Genomic DNA, 18,535 nt, shown 5'->3' on the forward strand with positions numbered 1-18,535 from the left:
AAGATCTAAAAAACAACCCAAAGCAGTATAAGCCAGAGCCAATGATGTACTAGTCAGAACCAGAGCCAGATCCGACTAACTCCAACCACACCCAAGTTCATGAGAGTAAGATCTAGCCAGAGAAAGATCAGGACTATGCCAGAAATCCAAGACCCAAAAAGCCAGCTAGTAACCAGTAAGCAGGCAATAGGTTTATAAGACCAGTATTTGGTTAATTTGAAGAGATTAAACCTGTAAAGAGTCAAAGGAATATGCCATGGAAGCCTCCTGAGATACAAAAGTTATCTTACAAGTATCATCAAGTACTAGATCCATTTTTTCCCCCAAACTTTCTGCAAATTGAATGTATCATAACCAGATAAACAACTACAACTTTCCAAATTCAGATTTGGGCAGCATAACTAGCAATGCCACCATTCTCACCATAAGTATCAATTTTAATGCAAAAAAAACATCAATTTTTCAAAAGTTTTCGTGAATCTCCTCATAACCACCAGAATATGAACCATCACATAACATTTCAGAGTATCAACCAGTGATCAGTGCAGTCAGATCAGTTTCCCCATATTACCATAATATACCACATTTAGGTAACAACTCGATCAGTAACCATAGAATTGATGCCACTTTTTTGTCAAGCAACAAAAAACTAGAGTGAGTAAGTATGTCAACAGTACCAGGCAGGAAGCAAAAAGAAACCATCTATTGATGTGCAATTAACAGTGCCAAGGTTATCAAACCATATGCTTTAGCTAAAGAAAATCACAAAGGTATAGTTCTGCCAATACTCCTAATTTAAAAAACCTATTATAATTACCCAACAGACCAAGGAATTAAGCATTTGAGATTTTGAGTTCAAAAATATATAACCTGTGAGCAGGAGTGATCCCTAGAATTTCTCCAACGAGCCAAGGGAAACCAAGTCTAAGTGAATGGAGGGGGCCCTCACCTTATTATAGGGGTCAAAGAAGCATGACAGTAGTCGTCACAACAAGCCAGGTAAGGCAACACCCTGTAAGCTCTTCATAGCACGCAATCAGCATCGAGATCGTGAGCGGGTCCTAAGGAGGAGGAGATTTTATGAGAAGACAGAGCAATAAGCCACGCCGGGCCGCCATTCATCATCAGAAGGGGAAGAGGATTGGTGGGACAGATACTATAGCACGGTGTTTTAAGCCAGGAGACAGCATACAGTCACCAAAATAGGGGAGGGTTATTTTCATAAGGGACTCATCCCATACGGTTAGGTTTTTAGAGGTACCATGCTACCAAAAAAGTATAGTAAATAGCTTCAAATAGCCATAGTGTTCTTCATAGCAAAAGAAAGCAGTATTTATTATGTAAAGCATAAGGTAAAACACTCCTAAGGCAACAATCAAAACCAGTTTGAGTGTAACAGGTTGGATGTCATATTTTGTAGCCAGAAATAGTGATCTAGGACATAATCAGAGCCCCCCCCAAATGCCATCAAGGTCAGATGTTGTGACCAAGTGTGTGTGTGTGTGTGTGTGTGTGTGTGTGTGTGTGTGTGTGTGTGTGTGTGTGTGTGTGTGTGAGAGAGAGAGAGAGAGAGAGAGAGAGAGAGAGATTTCATTATCATCCTCGGAGGTCAAATATGACCTATGGGACCAAATAAAAAGTAATTGGAAGTTCTTCCTCTTCCTGAATGCATGAACAAGACTACGATACAATAAAAATGTGACGTATGTCACTTGGGGGGGAAAAACTAACACCTAAGGGGTGGTGTTCAGCAGGGTTGTGGATGGCTTGTGAGAGCGGAACTCCCATATGATTGCTTGTCCTCTACGGTAAACCGCCCATAGGCCTTTGCTTCACACCGCATATACTTTCTTGAGCTTTGCACCTTTGTGTTTGAGTTGTGATGGGGTGAGTTCCTCTGCAATCCAAAACTTGCTATCTTTAAGAAAATGTGACTGTTAGAGTAGCTTCAATTTCCGTTTTTTATTCTCGAGCTCAAGAATAGCATGTACACTTGGTATTGGCTTGTCACTCCTAGAAATGATACATTCCTATCATGTCGTAGTCAAGGTTGACCGGCTTGAGTATTACATTGAGGAAGTTGATGCACTATAAAAAATCATATTCAGCTATGTCCCAAGCTTGGGGAAACCCGCCAATGCGGATCTTAAGAGCGTTCTCTTCTTAGAGCCTTCGTTCTCGAAGTTCCATCGTCACACATATCTCTCCTTTGGAAAGTGTCACTACGTGTGCTTGGGTCACCTTTGCCTTGACTTCCTTCACCTAGTTGGTGGCAAAATCAACCATGGATTCAACTCGTGCGCCACAATTAGTAATGGCTATCTCTGCCTCAAGAAGAGATGGGTAGCAACAGCTTGTTCACCGCTTCATTGTGAACCAAAAGTTGCATTGGGTTGGTACAGTGATGCTGAGCGTGAAACGATAGTAGAAATTGTATGCTTGCGATCTGATGGTTGAGCTTAGAGTGGGGCGACACTAGAGGCTTAATGCCCCCCCCCCCCCCCCCCCCCCAAGCTACCCCTTGGCCAGGGGAGACAGAGGATGCACTGTTTAGTTAGGGTTACTGCAAGTAGTTACGCGAGAGAGAGAGAGAGAGAGAGAGAGAGAGAGAGAGAGAGCGCTTATCTTGGCACCCAATCCACTCGTATATGTCCATGCCAGGGTCTCCCCCTCTTTCTTCCTTTGTTGGTCCCCCTCAAACAAAAAAAAAAAGCACCCTCGGCTCCCCAACCTGTTTGCTTGTTGCTCATTCGCACCTTTGGTCTTGAGTCCATCATAGCATGTGTCTGAGGCCTAGCACGAAGAAAGTCCTCACTTTTGAAGTATTCACTTTTACGATCCAACAAACTCTATTGATGAAATACTCACTTTCCCACAATCAAACAAAGTTTAAACTTTCCCTTTTAGCCTTTAAGTGTGCCTTCTCGACCCAAATACTATTAGTATCAAGGGATCTTCCATAATCTCTGTCTCTTTCTATTTCTTAGCCTCCACTCCTCCGTGAAATCCCTCTGCTTATGCCACGTGGCAGAGGGCTCCAAGGTGCAATAGATATAGTAGAGAAGAGAGGAGAAAGCACCCACATCGAGCCCACGTTAAAAAGGTGATGGGTTTGTGAGTTACACCTCCACTCTACAATTGTGTAGTGCTTGAGCTTTAGGTTCTTTGGCCTTCTAACACTGCGATTAGCACGTCAATAATAACACATAACATTCACCACAAACGACAAAGTGCCCAACTTAGAGAAGGTCAAGCTTTGAGGTAGATTTGGTGAGTTCAAAGCTATGCTAATTTATCCTTACAATAAAAAGCTAATAAATAGCTAGATAACTTTCAGCTTATAGCAAAACTAGTGTTGATCTACGTTCAAAACATTACTAGATCTAGTATGTGACTCGCACGGTGCCGCGGCCAAAGAAACACCGCCTCTATCCTTACAGGGATATATCCTCTTCCAAGTAGGACACTGTTAATACTCTCTTCTTACATGTATAGTGTATTGCATTTCTAAAAGTGATGCATGATACAATCTCTTGAGAGATTCTAACAGACATGAATGTATGTAAGATGCGATGTTGTAAAGTATTTTTCGATACAAAGCTTGGGAGTTTCTTATAGAAATCATTTTTCATGAGGGGCTAGCCCTTGTTCAACAAACTTAGAAGTGCTCTACCTTTATTGGGTTGAGAGGGGGGGGGGGGGGGGGGAGAGAGAGAGAGAGAGAGAGAGTCATGAGATTTAGATCAACACACACACACACACACACACACACACACACACACAGTGTTAGCGGGTCGCCGCGACGGACGTCTACAACATAGCTTTTTGTTTACTAACATAATGTCAATATGCAAGGAAGTGACTCGGGATGGGGCACGAAGACTTAATGAGATCGCCAATCTCACCAAAGTGAACCTAAAGGATTGTCCCTACTTCTACAAAAGCAAATTAACCACTTTCCTAGTCAGAAAATCAGTCTATGTTCAACCGCTCTAGGTCATCATGCCTTTTTGACATCCAAACAAATTTGGAATGCAACACAACTTAAGTAGAGGTATATAATGCCTAAGGGCATATTCCTACCAAGTTCTGTAGCCATCTAGGAAGGTACATAAATCACGATCCATCCCAAAAAATGTAGAGAAACTTGACACAAAACTACACGGAAAGGTCCCCCTTAAGCATAGAAACACTCTTCCAAGGTCAAAACATTAAAAAACAACCATTTAAGACCTCAAATCAATGCATTTAGCTCACAAAAGAAGATGTCGCGAACCACAACAAAATTGAGGATGATAACAATTAGATTGAAGAGCAAGATACAAGGAACACAATGTGCTATTCGGAATCAAATTCTGATTACTAGACAAGGAGAAAGATTGATTACAGTTTGTAGCAGCAAAGAAGCTCTCAGTCGACGTCCAATTACTTGCAAAGATAATGACAGTGTCTTTTACAAAACTAAGGGTTTTGACTGAAGAGCTAGGGACTCTTTCCCACGGCCATTTGGCCACTTACATGGTTTGTAGGCTCAGAGAGGCTAAGAGGGAATGATAGATTATATTACAATTTGGTAATCCTCATTAGCAGAATTACACCGCTTCTTTTGAAAAAATGATTGAGTACAACAAAGTTTGGTGTATATCCGCCTTTTAAGTGACATTCCGCTGTGTCCACCAAACATTTCCCCCTTCCTATTCATTGCATGTCCCCGTGCAATCTGTCTTTGACTGTCACCTTAGTAGTTGATCAATCGATTTTCTAGTGTCCCAGTGAGTTGCCTGAATTTTTGTGCCCTTGCCTCGATCTCCATCTTTGTCGATAGCTATGTGAAAAAGTTATTGCTGAGAGTGCTCTGATATGCTATATGTCGAGCTGGTAGATCTTTCGTCAGGGGATTAAATATGGAGGAGTCGACTTCAAAAAATCTTGTCATGAATGCCTCCTCAAACGTTTGCATGTAATGGGAGGGCAAGACCATGACCCTTGCATACAATCCCTTGATTACATTTTTGCTGGGAATTTCTGTTTCCATATTCCAACACAGCCCTCTGGTGTCTTCCACAAAAACTTGCCACGGATGCTTCGTTGTTTCTATATCATTGAATGTCGTAATGTAGGTGATTAACATCTTTGCAATCTTCACTAGCATCTGGCATGCACGATCTGGTATTTCCTCATCATGTTGATGACTCCTTTGATATGAATTATATACTTTTTTGATGGGGGATTGTTATTGGGTGGCTTTGTTATAACTGGGTAGTTCAGAACTGCTCGTCTTTTGTTTTGCCATGAATAAAAGCTTTCTCGGGATTGCCGTCTGTTGATGGGACAATAAGTTGGATCAATCCTAAGATGTTGTGGAGCATTTCTATAATATGTTTTATCAGTTGGGCGTTACTTAAACCATTTCTCTCGCCAGAGTGGTTGATTGTCGATGATAGTTTGAATTTGTATGGCAGTGACAGGAACATCCTTGTAATCTCCTCTTTGGTTTGACTCAAGGGCAAGTAGTATTTTTCGTTTCCATAATAGAGCCTCCTGCCTCATCAGTGGTATTGCGATCATCTCATGCCCAAGGTTTTTTACCACTTTGTCGAGAGTGATCATGAGAAGGGCCGCTCACTCCAACACCTTGAGCTCATATTGCAAATACTCCTTGTGTGAAGGGTATTTTACTTCTGAGATCCACCACTCAATTTCTTCTTTTGCAATATACGAGATGGAAATCGTGGTTGGATCTTTAGATTCTTGCATTGCCGTTCATGTGCTTGTACTTGGCATATCCATGTGGTGAGTTTTTAAGGTGAATTGTTCCAGTCCTTCTGTTTGTTCAGCTTCCACGGGTACTGTTTGTACTGGCTTCACCTGTGTTGCTTTTAGAGAATCCAACTATTCCTTTGCCTGTGCTAGCTTCTTTCTTAGATTTTCAATTTCTTTGGCTTTAGCTGCTTGCAATGCTCTATGCCTTGCTGTCATATTTTTCTTGAGCAAGGGCCTCCTTTAGATCCTGGACCTCTTTGGTCAGCGAGGTCGATTTAGTTGTCATGCTTGTGGTGCTCGGTGTCTTCTGCAAGGCTAAAAGTTGGGTCAGAGTCTTGCTGACCACCACACAAGACTGTTGCAGCTTCTCATTTTGTTCTCTTTCCCTGATTAGCTCCTCCTCTAGTCATTGTTGCTCAACCTGCAGAGTAGTGTTGGCTTCATTAAATTGTTGGACTTCCTTGTAGTAATATGCAGCGTTCTCTTGTTCCCTTTGTAATTCTGATTGGAGTGGCATCTCTTCTTTTTGCGACTCCTTGATTTTGTTTTGCAGCTACAGTGTGCTTTCAGTTGCTTTCGTTACCTCTTTCCTTATGTCCTCTAGCTCTAGTTCACGCAAGTTGTAGAGAGATCTTTGGCATTGAAATTGGAGCTTGATCTGGTCTAAATGTGCATCAATGTCAAACAACCGGATCATTTGCGCTCCCTCCTCTACCACAACTTGCAAACGAGGCGATGGTGGTTGGTTCTGGCTTCTTTGGCCCTGGTCCGAGGTACCAGCATCATCCTTCGTTCTTTCTTTTGTTTTCAATACTTCACGAGCAACTGGAGCTATAGTGATTTTTGGCAGTGCTATCTGTTTTTCTGGATCTGCTTGCTTTTGTGATAGCACTTTATCTGCCATTTTTTTTGGAAGATCTAAGGCTTCTTCTCTTTTTGTTGTTTCAGCCTCTGAAGGTAGCTTTTTGTCTTTTGGTGATTCAAAATTATATTCTTGTGGTCAAGAGTATCCTGATCACCTTTATCTTCTTGGTTTTCTGCTTTGTCCCCTATCTTTGTAGATTCGTTGGATGATTCGAGATCATTGACGTTTGGCTGTTTTGCATCCTCTCTTTCTCTTTGTTCCATCTTTCGCTTGAGCTCATTTTGAATCCGTTGCCACATTTCGCTGGCAATGTTCAGATTTTCCTCTGCTTCCTTTCTTTTGCATTGTTTGATCCTTTCCAAAGCTTCTGATTTTCTATGCTCTAGAGGCACATCCTCTTCTTCTTCTCTTTCATCATCCGCTTCCGTTCCCTTACTTCACTTTTTCTCATGTTTCTGTTGGCAGATTTTTTCTCTTTGCACCTGTGCTTCTTCCATTGTTCATTGGGCTTGGGTGATTGGGATTGCCTCCGCCACCCAAGTTGTCCTCTTCTTCAGTCTTGTGTGTCTAAGTGAAAATTCACTTCCATGTTCCTCATCTGAAGACTGATATTCTGAAGGAGTTTCTCTTTATCTTGCCCCAAATTCTTTGTTGTTTGGTGCATCTGATTCCACCTTTCCGCTGTCAGTGTCATTTCTCGTTGAGCTCTACCTTGTTTGTTTGATCTCTGGTTTTGGCCTCGTTGATGGTTCTGCTACCGGCTTTACTGCTCTTTTAGATTTGTGGATCAAATCTAGTTGTGCTTTCGCAGGTGGTAGATTATCAATCATTCCTATCGCTTGGTAAGTGATTCGAGTCAGCATTGGTCCAGATTTCATGTAAGTCTTGCACCTTTGGCTACCCTTGATATTTGCTTCCACTATGTTGTCAAGTAGGTAATTGCCAAAATCATAGATGACTACTCTTCTTTCTGCTAACCTCATTGCCATTACCACTGCCATGTGCAAAAGTTGTTCAGTGTATCTCGATGGCTTTTGTACCTTGAAATGTTGCGATATGAGACGCAACGGCAGTTCTGTCTCTGAGTATTTTAAGTCTTGATAGGTCAATTTGTGTTCTCTTTGCTTCAAGAATGCTTTGTCATTATCTATTTCTTTGGTCTTTTGCAATAGATTATGTGTTCCCTGCTGTAGGTCGAGAGCTTCGTTGATTATCTACACAGTGATTTTAACTTTGACCGTAGCTCCGTCTTAGACAGTAAGGGTGGCTTCTCCATTGTACTGAATAGAGCTGATGAGTTCACGTGCTCTTCTGAAATCTATTCCCCATGGCGGTAGTCGTAGGAAACTATCTAATTGTACACAACTGGCCCCCGCTTGCACTTCGAACTTCTGGTGTAATGCCCACAATTTCCTTGGAAAATTTGTGGCCTCTACTATCTCTATGTTTGCTGCTTGAAATCTTCCGATGAAGATATTGGCAGGTATCGTTTCTAGCACCTGTTCTATGATATGAGCTTTCTCATTTGAGGATATGTGCATGTTCTCGTATGGGGCCGCTTCCCATTCCCTTTGTGCTTTTCGTCTAGGCATCCTGAGGCCAGTTTCAAATTGAAAACAGGGTTTAGCAAATGATCAACAAATGTCGGAAAGTTGAAGAAAACGCAAACTTGACCATCAAATGAAAAATGAGCATAACTTTGTCAAAACTACCCCAAATTTGACCAAATTTCATGAGTGCATCTAGGATTACTACATTCAGAAGGGCATGAGGTCATAGATGAAATTTTCCTGAAAGATACATGGATCGCGATCCATGTTGGGACACCTTTTGAAGATCTGGTGATACCAGCTGGTAGGGCTCATCAATGTGGTGCTTTGGTCCAAAACTTTTGGGACTTGGATCATTGGTTTGGTACTTAGATCAATTCTTGGTAGTTATCCTCAGTCTTAGAGAAATTTGGCATTTTGATGGGATTTTGGAATCCAAATGAATTGATTCTTCATGGCTAGACCTTTGGTGTTCTGAGCCAGATGATGTGAATTTTACTCTGATTGGGCAGAAAGGTACATGGATCGCGATCCATGTTGGAAAGGATTATGGGACAGTCTTTTGCACACATGTTCCTATAGGTCTTCCTAGCACACTCGTGATTTTTTTTCAAATTTGGACTTGTTTTTCCTGTGTTTACTCAATTTCCCAGTTTATGGTCATGTTTTCCCCGTCTTGACCACATTGGTTTTTTGGAACCACTTTTGGGCACTTATTTTGATTGACATCTGATAATGCCTTGACTCTGGATGATTTGTGCGTGAAAACCACGGTCTTGCCTATCTTCCTTCCAACTTCCAATAGTTTTTGAATCCATTTGAAGGGGAAAATTGATCCAGGCAACACAACTTTATAGGTACTGTTTTTCTTTGCTTTGCCCTAATTAGACCTTTAGTGTTACTTCTCCCTTATGCTTTTGTTTCACCCTCTTCCGGACTCTTTCTTGTTTAGGTTGCATCAAGGTGTTTCAATTGTTGCTCTGGCTAGTGGGGTAGCTCCATGTTCTTCTCCTAACCTTATTTTATAATGTTTTTGCTGGAACTGACCATTTTATCCTTGATTACTTCCAAATAACCATTTGCATACTAAAGGTAACAAATCATTAGGTTTTAATGATTTTAAGACCCCCTTTTGTGAATACTTTTGCATGGCCAATTATACTTTTGCGTCCTCCGGCCAATGATCAAATTTTGTCCTAATTTTGTCATCAAGGTACATGGATCGCGATCCATGTTAGGAAGGATTTTCCAATTCCAATTAGTGGTGGTTATTCATGGGCATATGAGGAACCCACTGTGCAATTTTCTTTGATTTTAGGGTTTGGGGAACATGGATCGTGATCCATGTTGCAACCCCTTTTGCAACTGTTTTTGCATACAATGATTCTGTCACTTATCACAGGGGTCTACTAATGAAAAGGTTTTTATTTTGGGCAAGTTCTGAACTCCCCCATTGGCTTTAACAATTTGCAAATTTTTTGACTTTGATCTGCTGTTTTGGTAATGCTCGTGCAGTGTGGAGCATAAACAAGTGTTTTTGTAGGATTAATGATCATACATGTCAAATTTGGTGGAGTAAGAGCTACCGAGGTGGTCGCAGTAGGCAAAAACAAAGCAAGAAACTCTATGCTTCTGTGTGTGTGTGTGTGTGTGTGTGTGTGTGTGTGTGTGTGTGGTGAATGCAAATGAGCTTATTTTGCCCCATTTGACTATATGTTCCCCATCTGCCCGGAATGCCTCATTTATACTTACCTCCATTGATCATATCTTGATGTTCATATCAAATGCAGTTCAAAACGTTCTTCATTCTGATATTCGGTCGATAATTGGCCTTTAATCTGCAGTTTTGATCCTTTAGAAGTTGGCTCAAAATCCGTCTTGTGCCGAATCTTTTCATATTTGCCATGTTCAAAGCCCTTGCTTTGAAGTTTCGGTGTTTGCTTTCAAAAGTCAAGTCCGACTTTCCTAGCTCAACTTATTAAATTTTGTTGATTATTTGTCCTTTCTAGCTTTTTAGTGCTAAAATTAAAGAAAAATTACTTACAATTATTATTAATTGGCCAAAATTTTGCCAAAATTATTGTAATCACTCATACATACATATTCTTAACCAAGCATGTAGATGGTGTCAATATGGCTCATGATTACGTCTGCTAAGAGTTAAAAAGCTCTTAAAATTTTTTAAAGGAAAAGAAAAAGAAAAAGAAAAGAAAAGAATATATACAAAATGATGAGTATCTTGCTGCATTATCCCCCCTTTCTGGCATGATTTGTTAGGTATTATCCTGCCAATTTGGTGTGGCTTGATAGGTGGCCATAATAATTGCTTTGTTAAGATTTGTATCCTTTATCACATGAAACTGATGGGGATAAATTGTTTTATCAACAATTATTGGTAAATTTACATGTGTTAGCAGAGGCCAACACAGGCTACATCGAATATGCATCAAGCGGGAGATATCTATGGAGGTCACAATATTTTCCACTCATTTTGTATAAATCTTGGGCTCACTTGGAGTTCCAAAGTTGTATATGGTAGTTTGAGGGCTCAAGCTTAAACCCATAGTAGAAGGGATTGTGGTGAAAGCCCTTAAAAGGAAGCCTTTATGCAAGGAGGCTTCATTCTCGAGTATCCACTCTTGAGGATCCACTTTTGAGAGCTCCCTCTCTGTAGAGTGTTCACTCTTTGGCCTAGCCTTGAGCTTAATGTCTATGCTTGAGAGGCTAGTGCTAACCATTGTAATTAGAGTAAGCTCTTCTTGATTAATCTAACCTTATTTTCTCATTAGTTTCTTCTTCTCTACATTTCATCTTGTCATGAAGTAGTATTACACTTTCATTATTCTAGATTTGGGAGATGTATGTACTTCTTGCTAGTAACCACTCTTATCTCTCTACGAGCAATTGATTTGCGATATTTAGAATCACAAATTAGGTTGATTAAGTTGGGACTTAATCTTGTAATTTGTGTGTGCGCCCTATTCTTTGCTTGTGTGTAGATAGGTTTTATGAAGCTCTAGCACCATTCACTTCGTGTGTGTAGCTATTGATGAATTGCCGTAATTGACATGTGGTAATTAGTGTGTGCTTATCATTACTGTGCTTGGGGTTTCTAGACTATGGCAAGTTGGACTTCGGTGGACTTGATGTGTGTAGGAGTTGTTTGATTAGTGATTAGAGTAGGTTTAGAGTTAGTCTTGCCATGGCTAATCTCTACTTGCAATGAAGAGGTGATCTCTTGAATCCTCTATTCCTATTCATCCAATGCTCGTGCTTCCATGCCCTAGCCGGGTTGCCGATCCATGGATTTGATAATTTTGTGTGGGTTGCGATTAGGTTGTGCTACAACGCCTCCCTACATTTGGTGCAGTTGTTGAGGATCGATAACTTAATCTAGTGAGTTTAGGATGTGTAGAATAGAGTAATTTCACTACTAATTTTGTTGGTTTTTGAGTGTGTGTAACTCAATTTTTGGTGTGATTTGATGATGATTGTGCAAGAAATTGATGCTAATGTTGAGTTATGAATACCCCAAACCCCCAATTTCACTAATTTTATGCTAACCCTTGCTAATTCGCTTCATTTCCATGCTAATTGTACTAATTTCATGCTAATTTTTACTAATTTTTTACTAACCTTGCTAACCTAACCACTAACATTTGAAGTGTAAAATATCTTAAATCCCCTTTTAAGAGGTGGAATCATCACTCTAATCAAGTTAATTGTGCCTAATTTGATAATTTGAGTGTGTGATTTTTTGACCTACGATGGTCAATTTTGGAGCCGATTTGATGCTACATACACTTGTGCGTGCAATGATGCGTCTTCGCATGGTGTAAAGGAATAGCTTGGAGTGTAATTACTATGTAAGTGTACTCTCTTTTTATGTCAATTCTTGATTGATTAATGAGGTTCAATGTTGCTAATTATTTGCTAAAATTAGGTGTGTAACACAAATTACCTACACTTTGCACCTAATTTGATACACTTGGAATGAAATTGATAGTCAAATTGTGACTAATGAGCTTTGTGTGTATCCAAATAATGCTTAATTCTCATCAAGAATTCATGTATGTGCATAAAAACCATTGTGTGTGTGCATGCATCAAAGAGGGAAAAAAACTGTCAAAAATTTCAAGTGTGTGTGCACCTAATCTTGAATGTGTACATACATAAAAATTGATGGAATTGATGATACATAAGTATGAAATCATGTAAATGATGTGTACGTTAGGCTAATTCAATCATTGGATAAGCCTAAATGCCAAAAAATTGGGCAAAAATTGAGTGTGTGTGCCCATCCATGACCACTTGATTTTCTATGATTGATGGTCAATTAGGGCACGTAAATGATTCTTGATTATGAAATTTGCATGAAAAGTGTGTGCAATCATTAGGTGTAAGCCTAAATGCATTGCCAATTGAGCCAAATTTGATCATTTGGGCTTAATTTTTGAGTGTGTGCATTGCTTGATTGGGTCAAGATAGTGTTAATTTTTTGGTAAGTGAGCATGTATGCATTCAAATATGCTTGACCGAGTTTGAAAATTGAGCATTGCAATGTGGAATTGATGTAATTTTTGCATAAAATTTTGGCTTAAATTTGGGTGTGTGTGCCTACTCAATGGCATGTGTAATCCGGTGCTTGAATGAATAATTGGTATTTTTTAAAAACCAATTATGATGATTAATTTGGCCTAAAAGATCGGTGTATATGAGATTGGTTGACTTTGGATGATTCAATTGGTACTCAATTGAAGAAGATTTATGTGATTACCATTATGATCGGTGTGCCAATTTGATTGAAAATGTTAAACAATTCAATGATTTGTGCATGTGCAAATGCCGTAATCAAATGTGTAGCTATGCAAACCTAAATGACAAATTTGATTGGATTTGGATGATTAGGGCCATTAGATATGAGCAATTTTGCAATGATTGAATATCAAAATGAGTTGGGACAAAGGTGAGGACTGTGCATCCATTAAGTGTGTGCATCTCCCAACATTGTGAATTGATTCAAGTTTATTCCAAATTTGGGAAGTTTTTTGTGCATGAATTGATTGACTTGAACTTTCATGTGTGCAATTCTATTACAATCCAAAGGAAGTTATGCTTTTATGATTATTCGATTATACTTAAAAATTGGGATCAATTCCCTTAGAGAATGTTTTGATATAACGTTTCTCGTGTTGCTCAATCATGGCATTGAAACCTGTTGTCTGCAGCCTACCGGTCAAGGATGCCTTTTTCGCCATGCTTTTCTAATGTTTTTGATGCGCCCTTGGACTCAATCTGCATCTCACACACACACACTCAAATTAGAACACATGCATTTAGTGTGGGAACATCCCCTTAAGAATGTTTTAAATCAATCTCTAATAAATATAAATGCTCAAGGATCTCGAATACTTTTTGGCCACTTGTCTGGCACGACACATGAGAGACCCTCGGACATATGCTAACATAGGTGCACCTTGTTTAGCTGCACAAATCGTGCTCACCCGCTTTTTGCAGACCCCGCCATGCTCGACTGGCCCGCCACTTTTGGCAAATAGACACATACCATGTTGTTGTGGTGCTGTCCTTGGCTTCATGCTACCGCCAAAGCCTTGCCCTGCCTAGCCGAGATTCACGCCATGAAAACACCATGCACGGGCCCTTCTGCTTGGCTTGGTGCTCGCAACACACACACACACACACACACACACACACACACACACACACACACACACACACCCTTTATTAGTGGGTGCAATATCATCTAGCAGCCCCATCTTTTCTGTCTCGGCTCAATCAGGCCCCACTTGCCCGCTTCACTCGCATAAAGTCGTAGCGCATGCTCTCCTGCTTTAACTACACCCGCATGAGTCGGCAGCAGCATGACCCTACGGTTTACTCTCACTCTCCTTTGCCGACACACACCCACACACACGTGCGTTGATCTCGGCTACAGTTCTCGCCCACTTGTAGGGCTAGCCAGCACACACCCCCCCCCCCCCCCCCCCCCCCCCCCCCCCCCACACACACACAATCTTTTGCATCTCGTACCCTCCTTGCCCTCACGAGTCTTTCTCTCTCTGGCGACCCCGTAGTTGCAGTTTGCAGACAACAAATCTTTTTCCAGGAAAAAAAAAATTAAAAATTAAAAATTGTGAGCATGAGGAGGTTCCAACCTTGACTTCAAAGAGTGCCTCTCACCGCTATTTTGAACCACCAATTCCATGTTCGAGTGATTTAGCCTAAATCTACAATCTCTAAGCAAAATGTAAATCGAGCTTAAACCTCAAGCCACTACTAAGAATTCAAACACATAAGGTTTGGCTTAAGGAGGATTCATTTTTGCTTAAGAATTGGGAATAACGACATGATTATTTTTGGCATTGTGAGCGGATTGATCAAATATGAAATTACTCATGGTACATATTATAATCCATAGAGTTGCTAAGTTTTTGTACTTGGTTTGTATGCAATATGTTTTCATGCACTAACAATTGTGCATTGTTTTGAAGGGAAATAGGCCAATGACTCGACATCGGGTTGTGCTTAACCAATTGAGCGAGTTCGAAATTGGCTTCATCCTAAACTCTCTCTCTCTCTCTCCTTTCCTATATAGGCCATATGTGCTTATAAGCATGATGTGTACATCGGTTGTGTGCTTGGATTGTGTGATAACTTCTATGCACAAATGATCGTATTTTGCACTAATGGTTGGCTTGTGCAGAACATTTTTAGTGCTTGGTTTGATTGACATTATCATTGCACTAAATGAAAAAAAAATTCTGGTGATTTGCATATTGTAGGCATGAGAGTTACATTATTGATGATGAGTTGGTGCATGGTTCAGATATTTTAGTGCTTAATATGTATGCAAAAATCCTTGAATAGCGCTAAAACATTGAGATTTCTCGGATAGTCATAAGATATCATTTTGGGTTTGTGGTTGATTTTAGTGCTTGTGTTGAAATTCCAAATGCTTAAGAGCACTAATGATTTGAATTGTTTTGAAGGGGTGTGGCAGGAGTGTATTTTCACTGATCCAAGAAGGGGTCATCATTGCAAAAAATTATAAAATTTGGCTAATTAGAGCCATTCCAATTGTTTGGATTAAAAGTTGTATATATGCTAGCTCATAGCTTGGTCTAAAATGCAAATGTTTTCATTTGATATAGTGTTTACTCAAACTTTTTGAGAGCTTTCAAGTACAAAATTTGGCTATTGAGAGCCATTCATTTTCATTTTCATTTTCATCAAGTTGAAGTCATCTCTAGCTCATAGCTTGCTCTAAAAAATGTAGAATTTCATGTGAGCTGGTTGTTAGCCAACTTGTTTGGAGCTTAAAATTGTAAAACTTGGCTATCGAGAGTCACTTCATTTTATTCAAAGTTGCATTATTTTCAGCTCTTAACTTGTTTTTAATTCCATATCTCATTGAGCTAGAAACTAATCAACTTTGAAACATGCATGAAAAATTGTAAAATTTGCTTATGTAGAAGCATTTTTCTCATTGATGATATGTATGCATAAATTTGCTACTTTAGAGCATCATGTGCATAACCAAAGGCATTTTTTTCCCTTGGGGTTTTTCCCTTTGGCATATTTGGGTATGCAAGACCCTAGCTTTAGGTTTTCATTAATGTTTTTTTGTGTGCTTTTGGATTTCAATAAAAGGCCTTTGGAGCTTGTGTTAACACTTAGCTTCAAAAGGCTTCTTTTGCAAATAAAAAGATCAAGAGGCTTCTCTACACAAAGGGGATGCTTGCTCAAGGATGCACAAAGAGCATGAATAGGTGTAATCCTTCCATGATTTTGCTCTTGTTCATCTCTTCATCCTCTATCCTTGGCTTAAGTGAAATTTTGCTTCTAAGCTATGGTTATTTCATGTTTGAAAGCTAGGCATCCTAAAGTTGGGATTAGCCATCACCTTGGTAGGCTAGTAGGCTTTTGGAAGACCTTCTTGAGGGTTCAAGGAGCCGAAAGTCGCACCTACACTTGCCTTGGGGTGGTAGCTTTGTGATTGTGCTTTACTTTTTTCTATGAATGACAAAAACAAACTTCCACGAGCTTCAAAACGCTTTGACAATGTACTAATAGATTTATGAGATTTTTTATAGCTCGTTAGACATGATAGATTTGAATGATTTATTAAGATTGGTGACATAGTTTTTAGGCTAGTAAGTTTATAAATTTGCATTAGCCTAAGGTCATAATTGATGTTTGTGTTTCATACATAAAACTGAAATTTTAAGTGGTTTAATCTTCATGATAGTTTAGGTGTATTTTTTGCTTTATGTTGTCTACTTTTTGACTATGATTCACCCATCGTTTAGAAGCAAAAAATTCACTTTGCATGATTGTTCATTGTACTTCATGTTTTATTCATTCTTGGTGGCCTTTGATGCTTATTATTTAATCTTATGTTTTGCAGCTCAACATCTCTTCCATGGACTTTCTTTCTACCATGTCACCGTGTCCTGCTTCACCAACACACGAGGACGTGCGTCAAATTAGGAAGGGGGGAATGTTAGCAACGGCTAACACATGCTACAGCGAATATGCATCAAGCGGGAGATATCTATGGAGGTCACACTATTTCCCACTCATTTTGTATAAGTCTTGGGCTCATTTGGAGTTCCAAAGTTGTATATGGTAGTTTGAGGGCTCAAGCTTAAACCCGTAGTAGAAGGGATTGTGGTGAAATCCCTTAAAAGGAAGTCTTTATGCAAGGAGGCTTCATTCTTGAGTATCCACTCTTGAGGATCCACTTTTGAGAGCTTCCTCTATGTAGAGTGTTCACTCTTTGGCCTAGCCTTGAGCTTAATGTCTATGCTTGAGAGGCTAGTGCTAACCATTGTAATTAAAGTAAGCTCTTCTTGATTAATCTAATCCTTATTTTCTCATTAGTCTCTTCTTGTCTACATTTCATCTTGTCATGAAGTAGTATTACACTTTCATTATTCTAGATTTGAGAGATGTATGTACTTCTTGCTAGTAACCACTCTTATCTCTCTACGAGCAATTGATTTGCGATATTTAGCATCACAAAATTAGGTTGATTAAGTTGGGTCTTAATCTTGTAATTTGTGTGTGTGTCCTATTCTTTGCTTGTGTGTAGATAGGTTATATGAAGCTCTAGCACCATTCACTTCGTGTGTGTAGCTATTGACGAAGTGCCATAATTAACATGTGGTAATTACTGTGTGCTTATCATTGGTGTGCTTGGGTTTTCAAGTCTATGGCAAGTCGGACTTCGGTGGACTTGATGTGTGTAGGAGTTGTTTGATTAGTGATTAGAGTAGGTTTAGAGTTAGTCTTGCCATGGCTAATCTCTACTTGCAATGGAGAGGTGATCTCTTGAATCCTCTATTCCTATTCATCCGATGCTCGTGCTTCCATGCCCTAGCCGGGTTGCCCAATCCACGGATTTGATAATTTTGTGTGGGTTGTGATTAGGTCGTGCTACAACGCCTCCCTACAACATGTCCCAGGTTGTTCATTGTTCCTTTGTTTGCCACTTTGAACCCTATACTATTTGGTGTCAGAGGTTCTTTTGTTAATTTCATAAAGGTGGAGTAGTTGGCAACATTTGCTCTTGCCCGAGTGTCCACTAATGTGCGCTCGGTGGTACCATTATCAAGTTGCAACATAATGCGTAAATCTATGCCACCTAACCATGTAGACTCCGTTTGTATGGATGCTATTGGAGGGGAATTGGCACAATTGTCATGTTGGTTATTTCTCTGAAGATTTGTCCGCTCCTTCCGCTTTGATATTTTGATCTTGGCTTCTTGATGTGCCTGTGCCGGTTCGTTGATCTGCTACATGTATTGTTTGGAGCTAGTTCTTTTGGTGTCAGCAGAAGAAGATATTTCTTTAACCGGCAGCCATTCATCCAATTAGGCATCTCCTCACTGGTCAATGTTGCAAGCTTGATGGCGCCACTTTGTGATATATCATGTATTACAAAAGGCCCCATCCCTCGCTTTTGAGTTTTTTGGAGTGTTGTTTAAGGGTATACACCAAAAGGTAATCCCCTTTTTGGCACTCCCTGCTAATCACATTTTGATCATGGAAAGCTTTCATTTGTCGTTTCTAAGCATATATCCCTGCTATCGCTGTCACTATGGTTTCATCTAATTGTTCCAGGATGTCTAGTCTCTCCAATAGCTCATGTCCCATCCATCCTAATTGTGTTGCGACTCATAATGTGTTAATTAAGAATTCCATGGGTAGAATTGCATTAATCCCGAACACAAGGTTAAAAGGAGTAGTTCCGATGGAAGTTTTAAACGCTACCCTGTAAGCCGATAATGCAGAGTGTAGCTTTTGATCCCAATCATTTCTTGAGTCACTCACT

This window comes from Adiantum capillus-veneris, chromosome 19 (genome assembly GCF_014529385.1).
Source record: "Adiantum capillus-veneris isolate H3 chromosome 19, ASM1452938v2, whole genome shotgun sequence".
NCBI classification, from domain to species: Eukaryota; Viridiplantae; Streptophyta; class Polypodiopsida; order Polypodiales; family Pteridaceae; genus Adiantum; species Adiantum capillus-veneris.